This window comes from Hypanus sabinus, chromosome 20, assembly GCF_030144855.1.
Source record: "Hypanus sabinus isolate sHypSab1 chromosome 20, sHypSab1.hap1, whole genome shotgun sequence".
Classification (NCBI taxonomy): domain Eukaryota; kingdom Metazoa; phylum Chordata; class Chondrichthyes; order Myliobatiformes; family Dasyatidae; genus Hypanus; species Hypanus sabinus.
In genome coordinates, this window is record NC_082725.1 from 22,736,775 (window position 1) to 22,763,430 (window position 26,656).

General features: G+C 40.8%; 1 protein-coding gene and 1 long non-coding RNA gene across 9 annotated transcripts in view; one reads left to right on the top strand and one right to left on the bottom strand.

Moving 5' to 3' along the window:
- Nucleotides 1-18,422, bottom strand: part of LOC132378373 (cadherin-6-like) — a 191,116-nt gene extending 172,694 nt beyond the window's left edge. The window contains exon 1 of one of the 8 annotated variants that reach the window (XM_059945238.1): nt 17,994-18,421. The gene's annotated coding sequence lies outside the window, so the exon portion shown is untranslated. Of the gene's footprint in view, nt 1-13,789; nt 14,009-14,109; nt 14,340-15,251; nt 15,271-15,323; nt 15,344-16,740; nt 16,770-17,993 lie in introns of those variants that run through there. The other 7 variants (XM_059945244.1, XM_059945240.1, XM_059945243.1 and 4 more) reach the window with 7 other exon arrangements.
- Nucleotides 17,900-26,656, top strand: part of LOC132378377 (uncharacterized) — a 423,374-nt gene continuing 414,617 nt past the window's right edge. The window contains exon 1 of the long non-coding RNA XR_009507010.1: nt 17,900-18,016. This is a non-coding gene — a long non-coding RNA (uncharacterized LOC132378377). The remainder of the gene's footprint in view (nt 18,017-26,656) is intronic.

The window sequence follows — 26,656 nt, forward strand, 5'->3', positions numbered from 1 at the left end:
GTGCCCATAGGGGGTTGTCTCTGAGAAGTGAATTCTGCTGCTGAAGCCAGCAGCCTATATCTTCTGGCCATTGCTCTTTGCTCTAAATTGGAGGTGAGGCACCTCTTGAACTACTCCAGCCCTGGTTGTGAAAGTACTCTCAGAATACAGTTAGTTACCGATTAAGAAATGTCAATATATTTCCCATTCACAATGACTAATTCCTTTGCACCTGCTGCCGTCATCCGATAGAGATTGCTCTTCTGGGAAGTGTTGCTAAACAGATATGATTTAGCTTCTCCAAATGCTGGTAAGCCGACATAAACGAAGCACTGACAGGTCGGTGCAGGTTGGGTAACGTTTCGCTGAACCACTTCAAACCTGACTGTGAAAAGTTCTTATAGTACACTAAATGTCAAGTGAAATAATAGCAATTTTTTCGCACTCATCACATTTTATAAGGTTTTCCCAGAATGGGACACGTAGGCAACAACTCACACTGTTGTCACATCGGGATAACTGGGTTCACGTAATGAAAGCTGCTTTGCTGTTTGGGAAGTAGCAAGGTCACAACACTGAGCTGTGTTTGCTCCCTGCTTTCATTTGCAAAATGAGTAAACGCCATTTTCCGGTACTATCCCTTTATGTCCCTTTCTCTCCTTCAGTAAAAAGAAAAACAAGCAACCCATTTCTGAAACATTATTAACACTCGCACAGCAGCAGTTACTCTGTATGTTTGGCACCTATTTTGTCCAAAAGAAATGCAATGCAACACTAGGCCATAGACTTTTCTGTGCAAAGTAGCTAGATGCTAACAGATGAAAGGGAAAAAGGACATAAGAGAATTTAGAACTCAGGATCACTGTTTAAAATCAATGAGTTTACATTTGAGAAAAAGACCAGGCATTCTTTTCTGTCTCAGAGGATTTTGAATCTTTAGAACTCCCTTCATCTAGGGACAGTGAGGTGGTTGAGGCAGGTGGTAGAAGCAGATGAATCAGTGTCATAAACAGGCCATTTGGCCCATCAAGTTCTGCCCCAATCATCAAGCACCTGGTTTTACACTAATCCCAATTTAACTCATTTTATTCATGGAACATTCCCATCGATTTGACCCCCCACCAACACCACTGGATTTTGCCATTCATCTACACTATAGGGAGTTTACAGATTTAAATTAGTTTACCTCTATCACACATCTTTGGAATATGGAAGGAAACTAGAGCACCAGAACAAGCCCACACAGTCACACGAAGACTGTGCAGACACCACAAACAATTCACAAATACTCCGGGGTTACAGGAGCTGGGTGGCATCAACTCCATTGGCTCTGCCACTAAGATACCCTAGTCCTTGAATATCTTGAATGCAGAGGTAGATTTATATTTGGTAAGTGAAAGAATAAGTGGTTACCAAGGATAAACCAGAATGTGGTTACAATCATATCAGTCAAGACCTTGTTAAATGCTGAGGAAGCTGCAGCAACCAAATAATCTACTCCTCCTACAATCAGAATTAGGTTTATTACCATAGATACATGCCGTAACATTTGTTGATTTGCAACAGGACTACAGTGCAATACATAAATATACTACAAACTGCAAAAGGAAATATGTATAAAATTAAATGAAATAAGTAGTGCTTAATGGGTACATTTGATTGAATATGTTCGCATGTAAATCATGTTAAATATTTTACAGCCTTTTCTTTATCCCTGAAAAATAGGGAAAGGATGCAGAATTGTAACTAATATGAATATATGGGACTAATTTGCTTCTACTCACTAATGAGGTTTAATTTTAATTTCCATGTGAAACAATTTTAAGTCTGCAATACAAGTAAAGGGCATGTTACATTATTTGCTGTCATGTACTTATCTGAAGATATCAACTACCATAAAAGAAAGTTCATTAAATGGTCATTGTGGTCAGCCTCTGGAAAATGCAGAGCAATGCATTATATTAAAACATTAATGTGCAATCATTATGCTTTCTCAACAGCTTTATCCCTCCCAAGGAAGGGATGAAGTGAAAAAGATGAGCATGTACAAATTCTAGGTGAACAGACATTAAAGGCAAACAGAAGAAGCAATGAACGGTTTGACTCAATATACATACGATTTAAATAGTTTCTGTAGTTGGCCCAAATCAGTTTTACCCTTGAGGTTTCAGACTGAATAATCTACACCAATCATTTTGAAGTCAAACAAGACACAATCACCTGAAGCTTTGTAAATACTGTATGTATAATTTCCCATTTCCATTTCTTTTCCCGAAAAGTCAAAGCTTCTAATCTTGAGTCAAGAGACGTGCTTGCCATTATCTTTTTAAATCACCAAGTCCACTGTTAGAAAACTGAGTGCATTTGAACAACGGTGACAGATAGAAAATAATCTGCAAAGTTCTCCACAAGAATTACTGTATTGTGACTTCAAAATACCTCACCATCTCTTTGTCGCTGGCAATAAGTTCTTGTACTTCTTCCCAACTGCACTATTAGGTCAACAGCTCAGGAAGATTGCTTATCACCACCTTTTATTATACATTGTATAATATTTTTAAAAATTTGTTTTATATATATTTCATCATTAAAGATGCTCTGTCAGGACATGAATGGAAACGTTATTCTACGTGGCTGATATCTGATCCAACTAAATAGTGTGAAACTGTCCGTCTATTCTGTGCATTCTGTATGTCTTCCATCCCTGACAGGTTATTTATTTTGATTCCACTTATTCGAGATTTATTTTATTCCTGAGAATTAAAAAAAAATTGTCTGCCAAATCTAGTCCAAAAATATTTGTGTTCTCAGGCTGTGTCAGATTAAAATGTTCAGCAGGTCAGCTGCAAGAAAAAAAGTTTACAATTCTAGTCATGTCAGAGTTTTCATTGGAATGATTTTTCTGAATATTAAAGTTCCTCGCTCCATAGATGCATCCAAATGCATGACATATTTCTAGTCTTTTGTGTTTTTTTTTATATATATACTCCCTCTGCTTTTTAATTCTTGGTATCTGTTTGCATGAGGTGAAAAGTACCAGGGAAAGAAAACAGAATTCCGGTGCACTGTTCAGGATCCTAGGTCATCCCTAAATGCTTTGCAGCCAAAAGAGATCTTTTCAGGATACCACCGAAATGTGGAACATAAGAAATAGGAAAAGTTGGCCTTTCTGGCACTTGATAAGCCCTTGGTGGTTCACGTCGCACCACATTCACCCTATATCCTTTGATTATTTTTTATATAGCACTCAACAGTTCTATCAGTCTCTATTGAATGCACTCAACAATGACGCCACTTCAGCCTTGTTGGTTAAATGACTTCAAAGGTTCACCAACCTGTGAATAAAAACAATTCTTCTCCATTCTAAATGACTGACCTTTTTTTTAAGGCTATGGCATTTGGTTCTACACCAAGGGAAGCATCAACTCACCATCCATCCTGTCAAGCCTCAAAAATTTTGAGCATTTTAGTGATTTTACCTCTCATTCTTCCAATACGTAGGACCCTCCGGATGTCACATCTGAGATAGATTGAGAGGTGATTCTACATAAAAATTAACACTCAAAATTTCTTCTAGAAAGATGATGCTTCAGAATCGAGGACATCTCTTTTTCTCTCGTTAGAGAGAGAGACTGTGGTATGTCGAATTACTGAGTGAATGAGTAGTCTTTGAGGCACCGCAAGTCTGTGTCTTTATTGATGCTTTGCTGCATGCTTGAATGCTCGGTGGAAGGCTGGTGAGGGAGGGGCGAATGTTGCTTTGCTGCTGCTTACACATGGGAGGGGAAGCTGGGGGGAGACTTTGGGGTTCTAACATTTAACTGCCAATCATTCTTTGGGGCACCCTTCTGTTAGACAATAGACAATAGGTGCAGGAGTACACTAGGTAGCCCTTCGAACCAGCACCGCCATTCCAATGGGATCATGGCTGATCATCCACAATCAGTTCCTGCCTTCTCCCCATATCCCTTGACTCCACTATCTTTCAGAGCTCTGACTCTTTCTTGAAAGCATCCAGCGAACTGGCCTCCACTGCCTTCTGAGGCAGAGCATTCCATAGATCCACAACTCTGGGTGAAAAAAAAAGCTTTTCCTCAACTCTGTTCTAAATGACCCACCCCTTATTCTTAAACTGTGGCCTTTGGTTTTGGACTCCCCCAACATCGGGAACATGTTTCCTGCCTCTAGCAGGTCCGATCCGTTAATAATCTTATGTGTTTCAATCAGATCCCCTCTCATCCTTCTAAATTCCAGTGTATACAAGCACAGTCGCTCCAAACTTTCAACATATGACAGCCCTGCCATCCTGGGAATTAACCTCGTGAACCTATGCTGCACTCCCTCAATAGCAGGAATGTCCTTCCGCAAATTTGGAGACCAAATCTGAAGACAATACTCCAGGTGTGGTCTCACCAGGGCCCTGCACAACTGCAGAAGGACCTCTTTGCTCCTATACTCAACTCCCCTTGTTATGAAGGCCAACTCCCCTTGTTATGTTTTCCTGCATGGTTGCGAAGAAAAAGAATTTTAGGATGTATTTTGTATACATTTCTCTGACAATAAAAGTACCTTTGAAACCTTTGAAAAGCATCAAGTTTAGTAAGATCTTCAGAACAACCTCTATGCAACTTCTATCCCAATGCCATAGAGCTTGATTTTCTTACTATCCAAAAATGTATCTAACTCTGTCTTGAAACTGAATCAGTTGATTGAGATTTTCAAAGATTCAATACCACCAAACGAAGAAATTTCTCTCAGTTCTAATCATATGACAACAATTCGTAGTTCTAAATGCCACAATCACTGGAAATATTACTTTTTACTTGCCCTGTAAAAATTTGCATATTTGAATAGATTGCCTCTCTTTCTTCTAAATCAGTAACACATAGCTCAGTGTACTTAAACTCTTCTTGGAGAAGAACCCCCCCCCCCCCCACCCCACCATCCAAGGAGAATGTCCGGAAAATCTTCAAGTATTTCCTCTGTCACAAATGTTCAAAGTACATATGTGTCACTATGTATAACCCTGAGATTCATTTTCTTGCAGGCATACTCAATAAATCCATACTAGAATAATAACCATAATAGAATCAATGAAAAACCATAACTTCAATGTTCTACCAGTGTGCAAAAGACTACAGACTGTGCAAATACAAAAAACAAAATAAAAAATAAATAAGCAATAATTATCGAGAATAGTGATAAAGAGTCATTGAAAGTGAGACCATAGGTTGTGGGAACATTTTACTGTTGGGGCAAGTAAATTTAAGTGACGTTATCCCATTTGTTCAAGAGCTTGATGGTTGAGGGGTATATTTTCTTTAGCAGTAGATCAGACCTATATATAGCATTCCTAATGTAGTCTCACCAGGGTCCTGCAAAATTGCTGGAAGGTGACCTTACTCTTGTTCTTATATCCTCTTGCAATAAAGGCCAGCACAATGCTTCCCATTATAATTGCACAATATACCTACACATTAGCTTTCAGTCATTCATGAAGGAGGACACATGGGTCTCTTTGAAAATCAACAACTTTCAATCTCTCAGCATTATAAAATGCTCCACTTTTCTGCCAAAGTGGATGGCCTTACATTTTTTCCACATCACATTCCAAGTCTACCCTGGAGATTTATGAAGTACTTGTATGCAAACAAAACAGAACAATGTAGTAATATTTTACAATAGGTGCGTGTGTGTCTACACTTTCCTAGCCGTTGTTTTGTCATTTCTTCTCCCTTTAACCTTCACACCAGATGGTAATAGGGAAAAACTGCACTTGTGTCACAAAGCAAATGAATATTGTCACAGCAACCATCAGGTATGCCCAAGATTTGATCTTTGCCAGCTCTCTGACTACAGAGTCACACAGCATAGAAACTCATCAAGTCTACACAGCACAGCAAGCATTCATCTACTTTACTCTTGCTTTATCCTTAACACATTTTGATCAATGTTCCCGTAGTTTCTACTCACCTCCACACCAGAGGCAATTTACAATGGTTAATTAGCCTACCAACATGCACTTCTTTGGGATGTGGGAGGAAACCTCAGCATCAGAAAAAAATCTCACAGGAAGGATGTGAAAACTCCGAGCAGACAGCAGTCAAGATCAGAACTGAATCCAGGTCAATAGAGCTGTGATGTTGCAGACCTACCAGCTGTACCACCCAAGTTCAATTTAATAAGTCCTGGTGCCAAATCACATGTTTACAATTCATTTAATATTATCCTTGTGAAGACATCCAATGTTAAGTTTTAACTATGCAAGTATTCCTCTGTGAGCAATACATTTAATACATGGTAGGGCATTATTTAAAAACAGTTGAAATACAACTCCAATTAAAATCAATGCTTCCTGCCCATACTTTCTACTTAGAGAACTGCTTCATCACAGGCACAGTACCAGTAAGATCATATGATCAGAAGTTGATTATTCAATACAATTATCTTGATATTTCTCAGAAATTTACCTCACACCATCCCATATCCCTTTATCTCACCAGTACACATTGAAATGAGTCCGGAGCATATTCAATGGCCGATCTTCCACAACACCATGGGATAGAGAATTTCAAAAGGACTCAACCATTAAGATAAAAATAATTCTCCATCTTTTTGTCCTATAAATAGTTGTGTTGCTATTCTGACAATATAACCTTCATTTAACCTTCATTCCAGACTCCACAGGAGAAACATCCTCAAAATTTTACCTTCTAAAATCCATTTAGAATTTCATTTGTACTCTCCAGGCATTTGTCTAAATTCCCTGAAAGGAAAGCCTTCTCTGCTCAATCCATTAGTGTAGTGGCCTTATTTATTATGTTATTAGTATGCTCCTATGTTCATCCATCAGATGGAGGTACCTTATGCAATTCTGAGCAAATCCATCAGCTGTTGAGTGATTCTAATAGAAAGATAGCCCTTTGAAGCATTTTCCCTTGATTTTTATATGATATGCATGAAATAATGTCTTTTGCAAGAAAGGCTTAGTTTTACTTTCAAGTTCATATCTTCATTTTCCATGCATCCAAAAGCAGGCAGCGTGCTGTTTACATTACTTCTTTTGGTAACAGGAACGACATAGCGTCCTCAAAACAAGCGCAGCAAAGGTTTCACAAACCCTGTCCTCAAATTACAAGAGCTGAGATATCAGTGTGAGACAAAGCTTCAGACTGTTTGTATCTCTCTGCCTTGACCAGGACCGCTTGCTTCACAAATATTCTTGCTGTCTCCTTTTGTCTGCTTTAACAAAATATTCCACAGCATTGAAAACTTCCATTCAAAAGGAAAAAGGCATTGCCAATTTAACCTTCCTGAAAAATAATGCATTAGTTATAATTTATTTATCAGTACTGAGCAATCAGGGCACTTGGTAAAGCAATGAAATGGCCAGGTTGCTTTATTCCCTGCTGTGGAACTTCCAAAAAGAGGTCAGTATATTCTAACACATGTCTCTTTCACATTAAATTGCTCGAATGAGACCATTAATGAAGGGCTGTGCCGTAGAAAACTAGGTTCAAGTTTGATTTGATATCGTTAGGATTTCAGAATAACTGATGGATAGTGGGCAGCTAGCACGGCAACACCATCGTTGCAGCATTGATTCTCATATATTGAGATGCATCAGTGGGTATTTCTGATCTCAGTTATTTCATTATCACGCGGTTTCACTAAATGAACATTCTCAGCTTTCAACGGACAATTAAGGTATATTTCTTCTTAAACTTCATTTGAATAGCGTTCAACTTCTACTATTTTGGTTAATTTGGCACATCTGTAATTAGGCAGTCATCACTAGAAATGGCAAATCTATCTGATCTGCTGCATTCATATCACATGGCACTTAAATAATGTATAAAATATGGGATTATGTATCTTGCAGCAGTCCATTTAAGGCTTGCAATTTACAGTCTGAGTTACCCATTCTTACAGCTCATAGAATGGATAGAACTAATAATCACTGTCAGAAATCCTTAAATGGAGAAGTGTAGAGAAATCTTCAGGGAAATCAGCTCTTAACTTAGACAGTGCTTTAGCATCTAACCATACCTTATCCAACTTTGTTCTGCAACTATAACACACTTTCATTTGTCATCGTGTTTACTAGAGGTATTATTTAGTGAGCAATTATCACATCAGAAATATACTATCTGATACTGTATTACAAATGGTGATGCTAAGATTAAAAAAACATTGATAAAGTTTCACAATTTGCTCTTCTTATAGCTCACCTCTTCAGAATGACAAACCTCTTAAAGTTAACATTAATTAACAGTTAAAAAACTGTGAAATCAAAAAATAATAGACTGCAAGATTAACAAAACACTTGTAGTGCACCATTAAACAAACTCTATTACAAGCATCTTGAAATCAGCAAGTTAATACAAGCTAAAAGCAATGCCTAGGCAACTCCAATAACAGAGAGTCAAGTGTCACTATTAATAAGCCTATCCTGGGAATTAATAACTAAGTGGTCTGCAATTTTCTAACTTCTCACACACTGCAAAAGCTGACTGATTGATAACCTTGTGACCTGAATGATGTCTGTGTACACAGAACAAGCTGAATCTGAAGACAAATCTTATCTTCATCAATATGAACCTTGCCACAATCACAAAAGATGGGACGGTAAGAGGTTCACTGGTATTCAAAGCTGGATCTATTGATTGAGGCAGGATCCTACATGTACTTCATGAAATATTTAGCAAAATTGAGACCTTATTAAATGTTGGCATGACATTGTGGGGACAGAATCTCTGCCAGCCCAGCTATGTCCTCCATCCAAATCACATTTTTCAGCATGTCAAATGATAAATTTCTGGTGAAACAAATACAAGTCGAGAATACCCAGTGGCATTTGAAAGGATAATAAACTAGCATTCAGCTCAGGGGCATAAATATAGTGGACTATAAAGACATTATCAATAACCAAAGCTATGTAATGACTCCAAGCACATTATTTTCCTTCCCACAGTTGGTGCCTGATCTGTTGAATAATTCTTGCATTATCTTTTGCCTTGGATTTCCAACAACTCGTTTCCATATTTTTCAGTTCCAGCACAAATGTTTGTTTCTCTTCGCTTCTCTCTAAGTGCTCTCATTCATCTATTAACCAGATGGCTACAAAAACATCCTGTCACCAGGACAACCTTCACATTCACCTTATCACAAAAGTGTTCCTCGGTTCTTTTCAACATATCCCCTCCTCCTACAACTGCAATACGCACTTGGTTTTCCTTTTTCCTTAGCACCAAGCATTCATTGGCATTGAACATTAATTCTGTTTCTCCCTCTACAGATGCTGACTGACGCCCTGCAAATTTTGCTTTAATTTATTTTTGTTTACAACTTCATTTTTTTAATTTATCTAAATCTTTTACCCATTTCTTTTTTATTTAGCCACCTTTTCTTTATTTAAAAAAATTAAATTGTATTTTATTATTAGAGATTTTATTTATTTTATTGAAGAATGTAGGCATCTCCCTTAAAATCCGCAGTCAATAGAATCTCGTCACTTCCTGTGCCTTATGTATGTAAAATACCATAGAATAATCAGAACTGAAGTCATTGGATTGCATTTGTATAGTGCTTCAACTGAATGCTCTGGTGAAATCTTCAGTCAGAAAACTAATGTTAGCAAGAGCTGAAGGACCAGAGTTCTTGCTTGCAAGTTCCACAGCTTTCTTCCTCAACTTGGTAAAGCTTCTCCACTGCCTTGCATTGTGGGCACCAAGCACGAACTAGCCTGACAAAAGTGGTCCCAGTAGAACACCATGTGCCCAGTCACATGGGCAAGGCTTTCTAGTCTCAGTACTCAATGTATTGTGCACATCCCAGAAAGTTATTCTATCTGTTGAATGGGATAGGTGGATGGGCAAATGATGAGTGTTTGGGATTGGTCCTTGCTCCTAACCTCAACCGTTTCAGCTCCACAAACATGGCAAAATTTAGCTTCTGACCTCACTGTGCATTTTGATCAAGTAGGTTGCCTTTGCACTATTCATCTCCTGTCTCAAGATGCAGTCTTGTCCTCACGGTCTACTTTATTATGATCTGGAAACTTATCATAAACTACAGTGCACTTTCTCTGTAGCTGTTACTCTATAACCATAAGTTTGATTTTGTACTACCACAATGCACTGTATGGACAGTACAGACCAGCCATATCACTGTACCTCAGTACAGGTACCAATAATTAACCAATTCCAAATCTTCCCAATCTATAATTCAATGTACCTTCTAGGAAAAAAAAACAAGTTACTCTTTGATGTAGTCCTCTTTGTACTGCTTTTGCGTCACTGAGAACGTATTAGTGTTGAAGCAATTATGCAATTATGAAGAATTATGTTGAAGCAATAAATTAGACAATTAATTTTGTATTGAAAGAACAAGCTGATTCAACCACAAGGGGGAGCCAGACTCCGTTTAAAGACATCCTTTATCAATGCAATGCAGCATCAACATCGTTTCGCCTTCAGGAGAGCATGAACACTTTTTGCTTCAAATGTTTGAAACCAAAAATGCAAAGGAAACAGAAATCGTGATGTCTCTCAGGTGTAAGTTTGCTAAATACTTTATGCCAAAATGCTAATAACTCTGATCTTTCCTGCTGTTTATATTGTTTGACCTTGGGGTGGGGGACGTTATGGAGCATAGGGTTAGGTGTGACTCAAAGGTTTACATCGGCTTTTAAATCCAATCAGGTCTGCTAGAAGACAATATAGGTCCAAATTTGGCGTTTCTCTTACAAGAGCTTTGTTTTTTTTTTCCCCCCGTTACAAACTTCCGAAGATTTCTTTTGGTGGAGTTACTTCCTCACTTGAAATTTTCATTCACTCTGCACGGCTCAGATTGCCGGAGAATTTCTCGAAATTATTCCTTAAAATATGTTTCCATCACTGAGCTGAGTGCTGAGCCGTGGCAACAGATGTTCCTGAAACGAACACTGCACGCACCAACATTGTGAACCTCCGGCAAAGCCTCTCTCTGGATACCAATAAATTCTTCCCTTCTCTTTTACTCGTTGCTACAGATTGCAGAGGAAGGATCTCGACCCAAAACGCCTATTGCCCTTTTCCCTCTGCAGATGCTGCCTGACCCGTTGACTTCCTCGGACGGTTCTCTTTCTTTGCTCCATTAACATGGGCCTTTGCTGTCACACGCATCTACTTCCCGCCAAAGCCAAGGATTCATGTCACGTTACACCACTGAATAAAGACTACCCAAAACTAGGAATCACGGCGTTACTGGCCAATCTGCCGTCAGTGTGTAAGATAACGACCCAAAGGGTTTCTGTTAACGGACTGGCAAACACTGTTTCTTTGAAGGCAATGGATAGTTGATAAAGTGAAGAACGTTTGTTCTGATAGGGTTTATTAACTGTCTGAACAAGACTTTGTTTTGTTTATGACAAATTAGACGCGGCTGGATCTCCGGACCTCCCGCGTTGACTAAGAATGTGAGGAATGAATACCGGCGCACCGGAGTACACCGTTTACACTTGGCTTGCTTCAGTCTTCCACGATATAAAGATCCTGCCAAATCTCTGCATTTTCTCAGCACCGCCGTGACGATGTGCGGAGGGGGGGGGGGGGGGAGCGGTGTTTTTTGTGTGTGTGTTTGCACTCCGCTGTAGTTGCCATTTGCTTTGCTAACGCGGCGGAGAGTGGGTGAAGGGTGCTCCACGGGCCAAGCTGCCGCTTCGCTCTTTCCAGACAGAAGCATAGCTGGCTGATTAGCATCCTGTCAATTTCAATCCCGAACCAAAGCCTCCAAGGTGATGTCAGTGAGCAATTGGAACAAGGCGCATTTGCAAACGGATAGAGAAAATGTTTACAGACACGCACATATTAATAGGAACTAAAGGCGCGGCAGCCGTCAAGTGTCTAGGTGGAGATTAAAATAAAAGATGCGCGTTTATAAGACTCGCTCCCGACGACCGTGGCTTTGAATCAGGAAAGACTAGTATTGTTACACATTGAAGTCAATGAAAACTAAATTGGGAGCCCGAGTTGATTCTGCAACTAAAATTAGTTGGAGATTATCGGGTTGGCAAGAGTTGGGTTTTATCCGGCTCTCGGTCTCTTCCAGGGCGCAGTACACGCCCCCCCCCCCCCCCACCCCGCAAACCAAACTTCCAATTCTCACCGGGACAACTTGGGCTTACTACGGCGGACGCAGGACATTCGTGTCAATGCCATCGCTCTCTTTGTCTCACCTCTCTGCTTTTACAGCACAACACTTCGCAGGAGTTGAGAGTTTAACTGGGCAAACTTCCATGCGGAGAGACTAACTGTCCACATGCGTCCCCCTGGAAATAGAGGCAATCCATTCTGCGAAAACATACTGGGCTGGCGAGTAGGTTCATAACAGACCTGTCTCTCTCCGAGCCGCTTGGCGGAGAAAAGCGGAGCGAGGACCGATGGGATAACCTGCCTCAGAATAGTCCATACTTTTCATCTATATTCTACTCCCTGCTCTTCATTGCGCACTGCCGCACTAGCTGGGAGGGATGTGCCCTGGTATTGGAAGGGAATTGGGCAAGAGCTTAATGGAGAAGGCAAGGAGTTAGTGAGGGTACGGACCGAAAAGACACTATCCATGGCGAATGCTTGGAACAGATAGGATCAATGAAGGATAATCAGGAGTTCAATAACACTCTCCCCTACCCAAGTTGGCTAGGCTAAGTCCAAACGGCCGAAAGCTGCACTACTAACTTGCCTGCTTTCCCTTGCCTTTCATTGAAACTCTAGGCAATTTTACTATGGCACTGCGGCGCTGTCATGCTAATATTGTGTCGCTCCGCATTGACCGAACCTTGAAAGAAGTCCCCAGCCGTTTACACCATTCGTCTAGTTTCACAGAGAACACCTCACCCTTTTCGAAGAATGTAAATAAAATGGAGCAAGATGAATGACATCTGGTCGCTTTCCTTGTGATTAATTTCCTTCATGGTTGAGTTGGAGTGAGCCTGGACACTAGTGGCTAAATAAATCCCTCCAATGATTCCTCAGTTGCTGAAGAATGGGAATATTCAATGATTAAGCATTTGGGAATATTAGGATTGATGGGGAAAAGCTAACGGGATGGCTGGGAATTGAGGACTTGTATGGCTCTCAATAGAAATGGGGGTCCTGATATCTTGGAATACTTAATGCACTAATACTGCACTCACTAGGCAATACACAAATGAACTCCACGACAAAAGCTAACTTAATCACTTACCGTTTAAGGGGATAAGGAATTAAGGGACAATTGATCTGCAGCCAATCCTAATTTTAATGTAACCAGCAAGGTAATGTAGACACTAACAACCACCATCACCAAAACTGGTGGGAACCGTTTGTATTTTCCTATATATGCTAGCTGACCTGTTGAGTTAATTCAGCATCTGATGCTACCTTGCCACACATAAAAATGAACACTGCGAATGTGATTATCACACAGAGTCCCATTCACATGTTCATACCTTTCAAATAAAACTTTCCATTTGATTCCAGTTTGCTATGTTAAACTTCAATAACCTCGATAAATTACACTGAGGATATTAGGCAGCTTCTTAGAACTGTAAACGCCCTTTTTCGATTAGTACACTTAAATAGGTAGCAAGTACTTCATTTCAGTTTGTGTTTAGATCATATTAATTAGAAACACGGCAGGTCTGTCAGCTTTAATTACAACATGAAAATGTCTTTCTCAAAAAGTATACAGTTAAATACTACAAATGCTGGCAATCTGAAACAAAAACTTTCAGTACCAAATGGGGGAGGAAGTTCTGAAGGGAGAGCAACAATTACCCTCAACTACTCACCAGCTTCCGATGGATCTTGGCTCAATTTTGTTTTCCTCCCTTTCTTTCCCAGCAAATCACTTCTACTCTTCATCCTCCCTGGTTTGTAGACAAGCTTCCTTTTCAACTTCAACTAAATGCCTTGCATGGTAGCTACTGTAAGATTCTGAACTGAACTTAAAACTGTCGGCCTAAAATTGTAATTTCTCCAGTCGATTGCTTCAAGCAAAGGCAAATGCGCAACTGATCCACAATTTTCAATAAATAGCAGCTCAATAATCATTAATATCAACGTTCTTAAGATCAGTATGATTTTGTCAGGACTCTTTCAATTACTGTACCTATAGCAAGGCTTGCAGATTGGAATTGCTGCTTCCATTAGAGCTGTCAGAATATTATGGAGTCCAAAATTCTGCTCGTTGAAGCAAGCTTAGGTTGTGATACTTTCATGTTTCCATTAGGGCTGGGATCAGAATATTTCCTTCGATAGTCCAAAAATTTAGGCAAATATCTTTCTAACCGATAAGAGTAAAAGGAAGACAATGTTACTTCCCTAAAAGGTACAGCACCTTCACACCTAATATGTCTTTTATACAGACATACTATCTAAAGTCCAAATGCATTTTGTCAAAAATTCTTTACACACTGTGTTAAAATAAAAACGCAGTAACACAAGGATAAATGTGATTGGTATGGCCACTATGATGTATCTCTAATGCTAAAAGTGTCTATATGACGTTAACAGTTGCTTTGAATATATTACATAACTCTTCTCAATTCATGGTTCTGAGTGTAAAATTGACTCTTGTATCTTAGGAGCCTAGCAGTGTACAGTTAATCTCAGAATCGTTTCCCCCCTTTTTCCCTGACATGTGAAGGAGCTCTTTCAATGTTATGTCAACAGTGAGCCCCTGACTGTTTGCCCAGAATGGAAACCAATGAGTTTACAGGGGCAGTAGTAATGAAGCTGCTGCTTTCTCACTATATATCTAAAATCCATTGCAATATCACATAGAAATTACATTCAAAAGTGCTCACATATACAATTCAATAAAATCAAATGCATCCAATATAATATAATAACAGACAAATCTTAATCAAAACACTTTAAAAACACGATGCCATATAATGTGCAGGGATAAAGCATCTCAGGCACATCAATACTTGCACAAAATGAAATTTAGTTTTGCTGATCATTTAATATAAATTAAATTATTGCACCATTAGTTCAACAAGGAGTAAATCGTACGGACGAAAATAAATTTACATCTCCAGCCAATTCCTTCCAGTGTCTCATACACTGCAGCCCAGATTGAGACTTCATGAAGACTCAAGGCAACAAGTCAAAATATCCCGCAAGACTTCCCGAGCAGTACCAGCACCAGACGCATATTGGAGGCCTAATTTGTCAGGAAGATTCCCAAGTGTACGATAATTTTAAAACAAACCCTCTCTAGATAATTATAAATTTAAAGATGCTTACATGAAATATTTGACAATGCATTTCTAGATTTACTGTCGGAACAAAGATTTCGTGGGCAAATTATTGCATTACCCCTTAAATCGCTGGGAGCATCACTTGGCCTTCACAATCCCATGGCTGTGATATCAACCCGGATCTAAGCACCTGCCGTTTAGCGTCTGTAACTTGTGCACCTAACCTTCTTCAATCACTCCCAGTCTCAGCGGGGAAGGAGGAAGAGCGACTTGTTTAGATAATGGGAATTGCATTATTGTCGTACACATCAATCTTGATTTATTTAATCTATCAAGTCTCGTCTGAGCTATAATTAAGCTTCTGTTTTTCAGAGTCCATACGACGCAGACACAAAAGAGTCAGAAGGATTCATTTAAACAACCAAGAGCCTAAAAAAAGTTCGAAATTACTTTATCGATAACCAGTGCTCTCAAAGTCGATGGACGGAATGGGGTAAAATAGATTAACAGAACCATGGATAAAAAAATAAAACATGGATTCCATCTATTTCAACCGACAAAGCTCGAGCCTCAAATATTAAAAAGTTAATTTTGGGGAGGAACCCTGATAGCTAAGCGTCTGTGAAGAGATTGTGTGTGTGTGTGTGTGTGTGTGTGTGTGTGTGTGTGTGTGTGTGTGTGTGTGTGTGTGTGTGTGTGTGTGTGTGTGTGTGTGTGTGTGTGTGTGTGTGTGTGTGTGTGTGTGTGTGTGTGTGTGTGTGTGTGTGTGGTGAGTGAGTGAGTGAGTGAGAGTGATTTTTGTCACACTTTTGGAATCGAGCTGAAACAACGGCAGAGTCCAGTACGGGAGGTTTGTGAGAATGTTACTGTAGTTGGGGTATCGGAGCTCATCACGCAGCGGCAGAATGGGTTAAAACACTTGCAGTGTGTTTACACCGTGGGCTCAATTTATATTATTCAAATTGCGCCTTAGAAACCCCCAACCAACGACTGAAATTAGCGCGGCTGATTTAGAAAGCTCTAGATGCTTGAAACATCCTAATCTTTTCCTCACGGAGACTGTAGATATGCCACTTTTTCCCCCAAATAAGGTTGCATTTATTACACCGAGGAACGTAGAGCGCTCAGCCCCTTAACAAACACACATAATGTCAGGTTCACTGACAACCGATGAACGAGGGTAGCATTGAATACACACACTTATCCCTTGTACAAATCTTAAAGCCCCCTACATTCCCGAATCATATTCCTGTTGAGGAATTTATCTTTTTCCATTGGATGAATAAATGCAGTACAATTGACTCCTCTTTTAAAGAGCTGGTACGGGTAAAATGGGCCGAATGGCCTTCTCCGGAGCAACCGTTCTGCAATTACCTCAGGGGGAAATTTGGCCCCTCTGCGGTCGCAGGGCGAACCAAGGGCATTCAGTATCTAGAGGGTTAACTCGCTGGCAAGTTAAATCAAGCCTGTTAGTGACTCCCTCCCCTGGGGCTTGACATTCACTGGGATTTCTGACCAGTACTTGGGTTACTTACAGCACCTGACAGCCCAGCCAAATCGCAAGACGACACCCGCCTGTGGTTTCTAGCGCGACAGAAGCAGGCGAGCTCAAAGTTCGGTGAAAATATAAAGGGTTTTAACGTTCGGGGGGGGGGGGGAAACAATCACGGAAAGTAAACCGGTTTTGTCGGGGGCGCCGGGTGGCGTGCCTGCATAATACAGGAGAAACCAGTCTTTCTGTAAACCGTTAGTGAGGAAGTGGACAGACACGCACTCTCAAAATATTAGATATCCTGTATAATACAACGCTACATATATTATACACTGCGTACACACAGCACACACTCGGGCACCTGCACACTTAATGATGTGCTGCACGAGAGTGCACCTGTACACCTAATGGATTAAAACTGCTCCGTGCTAAATATTGAGTGGCCGTGTGGGAAGTGATGAAGCCAGCAGTTGGCTCCGACAAAGCCTGTCCATGCTAAACTCCGCTCATTTTGGGGTCGGGTCTATAGCGGCGGTAACTCAGGTTACGTTCTATCTTCCGTCCTCATCGTCTGCTGTTCTCCAGATGCCGGGTTGACCTTGGGCAGAGACACAGACACCGAAGTGGCAGCCACCCCTCCCACAGCATCACCTCGCCCCCGCCCCACCACCCAGTCTCCTGTCTCTCGTCCACCGCGCCAATCGCTCTGCTTTGCCTCAGTACCAGCATCCCGCCGATTCGTTTTATTTTGGCGTGTCTGGTCTGTGTACACAGTGGGGAGGGAGGGGGTGCAATTTAGCAGACTACCCTCACCTCGCACAACAACACGGAGCTTACTGAGGGATGTTACAACGCTCTCGGCCCACGCCCCTCGCCACAAGGTGCAGAGAATTAACACAAACTATTAAAGTTGAGCCGGAACACGCACAAAACCACACGCATTTCGCTTCCACTTGGCGCCGCGCAATCGAGCCACTTTGGAGCAAAACAAAATTGCTCAGCTAACTCTCGCCCCGCTCCCCCGAATCCTCTCCCCGCCGACAAGTGTTCCCATGCGAGCCTCCCCCTGCATTTGAAAGCCGCCCGAGGCAGCCGGAGCGAAGGCACGGTCGAGCTTCATAGCCCAACAGCCGCGGCAAGCACGGACGCTGTTTTCACACGGCGACAAAGGATGCGGGGGGGGGGGGGGGGGGGGGGGGGGCAAAAAAAACAAAATGCCCTCCGGGTTATCTTTGTTAACCGGCAGACAACATCCGACAGAAAGCCCTGCCTCGATGCCAGAGTGAGAGCACTCACCTCTAACGCGCATTGTCCATCAGGTAGGTTGATGTGGCTGGCTAGAGTACCGCTAAAGTAAGGCGCTGCTGTTCAGCGCTGCGGTTGCTTTCGGAATGTTGAGATAGCAAGGCTGACTTCTTCTTCTGTCTAGTTCAGGCATCTGGTCGTAGCATCACTCCTTTATTTGGCACTTGGAAGCAGCGACCCGCAGCCGAGAGAGATAGAGAGCGAGAGGTGGTAGAGTGAGGGGAGGGGGGGGGGGGTAGATTTCTCTCTGCCCGTCAGCTTGTTGATTGGTGACCATTCGGTTCTCTGATTATTATTATTAATAATAGCATCTGCCTGAAGGACTGACAAGGCTGTAGGCTTGCTGTGCAGTCTGTGCTCTGCACGGACGACGGGGCAGTGGGAATCCTGTGTCTTTCAGGGCTGAGGAATTTGCAAGTGAATTCAGTGGGAGTGTTACAGTGAAGAGCTCTCTGTTCTAAGAGCCTCCCTCTGCGTCCTCCCCCACCCCTCCAAAACACACACACACACATACATGCATGCATGCATACCCAGTGATGGATTGACCTCCCCCCCCCCTTTGAAGTCTGAAGCAATTGCATTCTTCCTTGTCCCCATCCCCCGCTACTTTCTAATCAGCGTTCTTTCATGAATTGTCGATAATAAACGGCGAGGCTGCCCACGAATTGTAAATCATTTTCAGATCAGGCATCTTCGCCCCACTCAGGTGAAGTGATCTCTGCTTCTCCCACTTACTCCGAATCCGACCAGAACCCGGCAGACTGTTGATCAAAGCATGGACCCAACAACAGCTGGAATCTGTAGCACACACTTAGAGCATGTGTGTTCTTTTTATTCATGTGGGGCAAATCTAATATGCAAAAACATACAGAATAAGAAAATAACATTTAAATGGGAAAACATTCAATTACTTTGGGAATATGTTATTTCTTTATTCATAGAAATCTGTGGCTAAAGAACTAATATATTCATAGAATCTTACCAAGAAAATAGTTTTGCACTAAATGACTTATTTCAATTGCCTGGCATATAAATATTTAGCTGTAAAGTAATCCTGCACAACATGCTTCTAGTGGTTAACCCTCTGTGGAACCAAATGTCTTTGTCTCTCTGTATCTGAATGAGTTCCCTGCGTTCCCTGAGTTTCCACGTTTAATTCCCAGGACACTTCATGTCAGGAGACTCTAAATCTAACTGATGCTCCAAGGGCATGGTTTCTTGGAACAACTGTCTTGCTTTTCAAAGGCTGCCGGATGTTTTCATGATTTATTTTTTGTAAGTCTCTATATTTGTTTTATGCCATTGAATGCTTGAGATAGGAGAATGAGGGGAGATCTGACAGAGGTCTCCAAAATCATCAGAGGCATAGATAAGGTAAATGCAAGCAGTCTTTATCAATTGAGGTCTGTTAAGACTAGAACTAGAGGTCATAGGTTTAAGGTGAAGGGTAAAATGTTTAAGGGGAACATGAGGGGAAACATCTTCACTCAGGGGTGGGGAGTATGTGGAATGAGCTGCCAGTGGAAGTGATGGATGAGAGTGCAATTTCAGCATTTAAGAGTAATTTGGGTAGGTACGTGGATGGGAGGGGTATGGAGGGCTATGGTCCAGGTGCATGTTGATTGGACTAGGCAGATTAAGGGTTTGTCATGGACTAGATGGGCCGAAAAGCTTGCATCTGTGCTGTAGTGCTCTATGACATTTTACTTTCCTGGCTAAAATTCACAGAAAGGAATAAACAAGAACCAAAATCAGTGAAAGAGAGAGAAAAAACAGAACAACATGCACAAAATGCTGGAGGAATTCAGCAGGTCAGGCAGCATCTATGAAAATGATTAAACACTCAACATTTCAGGTTGAGACCCTTCATCAGGACTGGAAAGCAAGGGAGAAGGTGCCAGAATAAAAAGATGGGGGAAGGAAATTAGGACAAGTTAGAAGGCGGTAGGTGAAGCCAGGTGTTGTGGACAAGTAAAGGGCTGGAGAAGGAGGAAAATGATGGGAGAGGAGAGAAAAGGAAGAAAGAGGGACAGCAGGGGTAAGTGATAGACAGGTGTAGAGAAGAGATAAGATGCCAGGGTGGGGAAATAGAAGAGGGAAGAGGGGAGGGAAAAGAAAAAAATTACCGGAAGGAAAAAAAATTGATGTTCAAGTTTGAAGCTATCCTAATGGTATATGAGGTCTTGCTCCTCCAGTTTATTTTAAAAATGTTTTTTGGGGAAAAAATCAGATTGTTGGTTGACACAGAAGTTGTTACGATGCTTTCACAAATGCTCTCAGTGAAAGAGCTAACTTTAGCATGAAAAAAATGGAACTAATTGAAAGGTCACTCTGCTTAATAGCTCATGCAGCATTATACTGGTGCTAGATCATTGGCACAGTTCACAGCACTTAAGAGAATATTCCTATTAGCTGAATGGCTGATGATAATCCAAAACCATTCTGCAGTATTTAATTGGAGTCACTCCTGTTATTAAACTTTTACATTTTAAGCTGCATTTTCATTGGCTGAAACCCCTCCCCGAGATATTCTTCCATTAGGAACTGCCCGCCTACTTCTATCCACTGCAAGGCAATTCCACTTCATAGCTTCTGCCTGGATTTTTAAAGTGTGTAATAGGTAAGTTACTTTAGGATGGAGCCTGTACTTTACTGATATCTCCTGAAGAGAGGCTGGCCCAAAATTTTTTAAAAAATGAGTAATGCAGTGGGTAGGCTGAGGAATGAGTGATCCATTTAGTCGCATACCAACACACACCATGACTAAATTCAACCTCAAGCCATCTACACTCGGTGACCACATTATTAGTTACCTCCTGTACTAAATAAAATGGCCACTGAGTGTATGATCGTGGTTGTCTGCGGCTGTACACCATCCACTTCAAGGTTCAATGTGTTGTGTTCGTAGTTGCTCTTTTGCGCACCACTGTCATGATGCATGTTTATTTGAGTCAGTGTCACCTTCCTGTCAGCTTGAACCAGTCTGGTCATTCTCCACTGACCTCTCTCATTAGCAAGGCATTTTCATCCACAGAACTGCCACTCATTTTTTTTCTGGGTTTTTTTTTGGACCATTCTCTGTAAGCTCTGGAGACTGCTGTGTATGAAAATCCCAGGAGATCAGCAGTTTCTGAGATACTCAGACCACCGACATAGCAGCAACAATCATTCCACAGTCAAAGTCACTTAGAACACATTTCTTCCCCATCCTGATGTTTGGTTTGAACAACAATTGAACCTCTGGACCATGTCTGCGTGCTTTTATGAATTGACTTTCTGCCACATGATTGGCTATTTAGATTTTTGCATTAATGAACAGGTGTACAGCTGGATCTAATAAAGTGCATGTGTTAATGGTACTAATGGAGATGAGATTACTGCTTTGATGGTATGTGGCATCTCCACACTGTTAGCCAACATTCACTATTTCAATGAATGTATAGTACCTAAGTGCCTTTATTAGTTGCTCTTGTTAAATATGATCTGCTGAAGCAGGCTTAAGGATGTATTTTTAGCTTTTTTCCTCTTACTATTCCTGTTTAATTTCTCCCACTCCTGGATCTTTTAGGGTCATTTCAATCTGCAAGAACAGGTAAGACGTGAGAAGTGCATTAGCAATAAGGTAGAAGAGTTTTTAATTATGATCATCTGGCTTGACCATTATATTGTGAGAAGTTGTGACAGGCCAGCTGGTATTTTTCTGTCCATCCATTTCATTGATTTATATTGACTTCTGATAGTGCAGCTCCTATCAGCAATAAACATTAAAAGCACAAGCATTGCTCTTTATTCACTGTTACTGCACTGGTTATACATTCAACAGATGTTTAGTATAATTACTTCATATATGCTCCTATTACTTAGAAGAATGCACTGGAGCATAACAATATGAAAGAGTTTACATTTTGGAACACCTCTCACTAAATTTAAATGACCCAACAGTATATTAGAACTGAAGTTACATTCTGTTCTGCATGCTACATAATAAGGTTGCTAAAAAAATTCTAGCTACTCTGTGATATGGAATCCTGAATGACTGTATATTCGGGATAATGGGCTGCTTACATGACAAAATTATCTATACTCAAGGGAGAAAATTTGAATGGTTATGAACAGTGCTACGGTTAACTGAGTTCAATGCATTTAAGGTGAATGAGCAATGCTTAAGCTTAATTTCTAACTTGTATATAGTGGTCTTAGCAGAGCTGATGGGCCTTGTAAAGTGATTCAGAATAATCCCAAACTAAAACTCTAAAAAAAACATTTTTGCACTCTGATTATGACTTAAATTTCCATGTCCACTAACCTTTAGCTTTATATCCCTCTGTGACTTACTGTGTTCCACGACACCAATTTTAGTCCTTCCACCGAAGGCAAGGAGTCTTAGTTGCCTCTTCCTTCATGCCTGGAATTCCTTTCTCTGCCTCAGCTCCTCTCTCTCTTTGACCAGCTTTTGATCAGCAAGTCGGCTGTGACTTGATGCTGAAAGTTGTTTAATGATGCTCTTCTGGAACACTTAGCGGACTTTTTACAAAAAGTAAAAGTTATTTTTGTATTAAAAATCTGATTTCCTTCCAGTTGGCTATTTCATTGCTTTGCCTGGAGTGTGATATGAATTAGAAGGATTGGACTTAATATGTTTGGAATGGGAAGCTAACACTCAATAGGGTTCATATTCTTTGGCCCTATGCACTTACCCTTTTTGGAAATGATTCCTTTGGGAAAATGCATCCATAGAGATGAAACGGCTTCCTAGACTTCCATTTATTTTATTAAGCAATACAGCACAGAACAGGCCCTTTAGGCCTAACAAGCAGCACTGCCCAGCAACCCACCTCTTTAACATTGGCCTAATCATAGAGCAATTTACAATGGCCAATTAACCTACTAACTGACTGCAAAAGGAAATCACAGCGCCCAAATGAAACTGACACAGTTCAAGGGGAGAACATACAAACTCTTTTCAGATGGCACTGGAATTGAACTCTGAACTCTGAAATGCCCTGAGTTGTAATAGCCTCATGCAAACCACTATGCTACCATGGTGCCCAGATTCAGTCAGATAGTTATTTACAACAGCATAATCATAAACACAAAATATTCTGAAGATGTTGAAAATTCCAGGTAACACGCACAACACAGAATTTGCACAGCAACTGTTGTCACGCTACTCAACCACAAAAGACATCCAAGTTTGAACTTGTACCCAACCATATCTACATGCACACACTTTATCAACTTGAGATAGGGGGGCAGCAATTAGGAGTGGGAACCCTGACAAACTCTTACTGCAGCTCCATTCATGACTGTCAAGTGGAGGTCAGCTACATCAGAGAGTGGGCATCAATCCAAACTTCTTCCATGCATTACAGCTGGACACTGTCTCTTAAAAAATAAATTGAAATGTTTGGCACTGAAGTTACTACATGAGTGAATAACTAGTTTATCAAGTGCAGGCACCAATCCCAAAATAGGTCAGACATGCAAGAATTGTTTCACGTATCAGAAAAGCAGAGTGAATGGGATTTTAGAAAATACTGTAAATGTCTGCTAATGCATGTGTTTAATCAGAACAGGCTAAATGCTTCAGTCATTCCCAATGACATGTGTTAAGGATTCCATCTTAATTTTCAAATGGACCTCAGATGAATTAATGTTGAAGGAGTGCAGAGAGAATTTCTTTAATATACATTGCTGAAGGCTAGAGATTTTGATCACAGAGCTTCTTCTATTTCCTGATTGGTGCAGCATGCCAAAGTTGGACCCTTATGCCTTTGTGATCCAAAGTTTCTTTAGAAGTTAACAATGAGGCATAAACTCGGTTCACTAAGTTCTTCATATACAGAGGAAGTAAGGGGAGAAGCATGGTGAGAGATGAAGAGTGATAACGAGAAGTGTGGAGAAAGAGCAGAGAAGGAAAAAAAGAGAATGAACAAAATTACTGGTCTTCTTATACTGGACCACTGATAGCACATTGAAATTCTATTGCTTTAAGTAATCAACAAGATAGCCCCATTCAAGTAATATGACAATCACCGACTGAAACCAAAAGGTGTCCAAAAATATACCGAGATAGCTGTAACAACTGAAAAGCTCACTGAACAATCACATGATCATATAAATATACAAACAAGCACAAGAAAGTTGAACTACAAGGAAAACAAAAAATTATACTGCCCATTCGACCAGGTCTGAAAACTCTGGTGGGAAAATTGTTTCTATAGGCATAATGCTTTCGTTCATTCAATGATCTATTAAATGTAAAAACAACTTTTCTGGGTTATTAGACCATAAGACATAGGAGCAGAATCAGGCCATTTGGTTCATGGAGTCTGATCCAACATTCAATTATTGCTGATCCTATTCTCCCCTCCTCAGCCTTCTCTCCGTTACCTTTCATGCTGTGTCCAATCAAATGCTGTGTCCTATCAAGCTCTGCTTTAAATATACTCATTGACCTGGTCTCCACAGCCATCTGCAGCAACAAATTCATCACCTGCTGGCTAAAGAAATTTCTCCGCATCCATGTTTTAAATGGATGCCCCTCTATCGTGAGGCTGTGCCCTCTTGTCCTAGACTCTCCCACTATTGGAAACAAACTTTCCACATCTACTCTGCCTAGGCCTTTCAACATTCAAAAGGTTTCAATTAGATACACCCCTCATCCTTCTAAATTCCAGTGAGTACGGACCCAGAGCCATCAAACATTCCTTGCATAATAACCTTTTCATTCCTGGAACCATCCTTGTGAACCTCCCCTGAACTCTCTCCAATGTCAGCACTTCGTTTCTTAGATGAGGAGCCCAAAACTGTTCATAATACTCAAGGTGAGGCCTCACTAGTGCTTTATTGAAGCCTCAGCATCACATCACTTCTCTTGTATTCCAGACCTCTTGAAACGAATGCTAACATTGCATTTACCTTCCTCACCACTGACTCAACCTGCCAGTTAACCTATAAGTTGTTCTGCACAAGGACTCTCAAGTCCTTTTACATCCCAATGTTTTGGATTATTTCCCCATTCAGAAAATAGTCTGCACATTTATTTCTTCTACCATGACCATGAATTTTCCAACATTGTATTTCATTTGCCATTCTCCTGCCCATTCTCCTAATTTGTCTTAAGTCCTTCTGCAGCCTACCTGTTTCCTCGACACTACTTGCCCAATCTTTGTATCATCTCCAAGCCTGGCAACCAAGGCCATCTATTCCATTACTCAAATCAGTGATATACAACAGTGATATAAAGAAGCGGTACTACCACCGACTGCTGTGAAACACCACTTGTTACTGGCAGTCAACCAGGGCGGGAACCTTTTATTCCCAGTCGTTACCTCCTACAAATCAGCCAATGCTCTAACCATGCTAGTAACTTTCCTGTAATACTATGGGCTCTTAACTTGGTAAGCGGCCTCATGTGTGGCAGCTTGTTATAGGACTTCTGAAAGTCCAAATATACAACATCCACTGCAACCGCTCTATCTATCCCACTTGTAATCTCCTCAAAGAATCCCAACACTTTGCTAGTGTCTTCCACAGTGAAGACTGATGCAAAATACTCATTTTCAAGTGGTCCTATATCCACTTTCGTTTCTCTTTTTTTAAAAAAAATTATTATTATTATTTTTTTTACATACTTGAAAATGCTTTTACTATCCACTTTGATATTGTTTGCTAGCTTGTTTTCATATTTCATCTTTTCCCTCCGAATGTTGCACTTGGTAGCTTTTTGAAAGTTTCCCAATCCTTTGTCTTCCCACTAATTTTTGCCTTGTTGTATGCCCTCTCTTTTGTTTTTACATTATCCCTGACTTCCCTTGTTAGCCATGGTTGTACTATTTTGCATTTGAGTATTTCTTCATTTTTGGAATACATCTATCATTCACCTTCCTCATTTTTCCCAGAAATTTATGCCACTGCTGCTCTGTTGTCATCTCTGCCATCATCCCCTTCCAATTTACTTTGGCCAACCCATCTCTCAAAGACCGTAATTTCCTTTACTCCACTGAAATACTGCTACATCAGACTTCCTTCCTATCAAATTTCAAGTTGAACTCAATCATGTTGTGATCCTGCCTCCTAAGGGGTCTTTTACCTTAAGCTCCCTAATCACCTCCGGTTCATTGCATAACACCCAATCCAATATAGTCAAGTAGGCTCAATGACAAACTTCTCTGACGAACCATCTTGGAGACTTCCGACAAATCCATTCTCGAGATCCATTACCAACCTGATTTTTCCTGCTTGTTAAAATTTCCCATGACTATCATAACATTCCCCTTTTGACACCACTATTGTAGTCTGTGGTCTGCATCCCAACTACTGTTGGAAGGCCTGTATATAACTGCCATCAGGGTCCTACAAGGATTAAACATCTTCCAGTCCTACGTCACATCTTTCTACTGATTTGATGACATTCTTTACCAGCAGAACCACGCTGCTCCCTATAACTATGTACCGCTCCCTCCGATACAACAGGTAATCTTGGACATTCAGCTCCCAACAACAATGATCCTTAGCCATGGTTCAGTAACATAATACCTGACAATCTGTAATAGTGCAACAAGATCATCCACCTTATTTCTTATACTCTGTGCATTAAGATACAACACTTTGTGTACTGTATTTGCTATCCTTTTTAATTCTGCATCCAT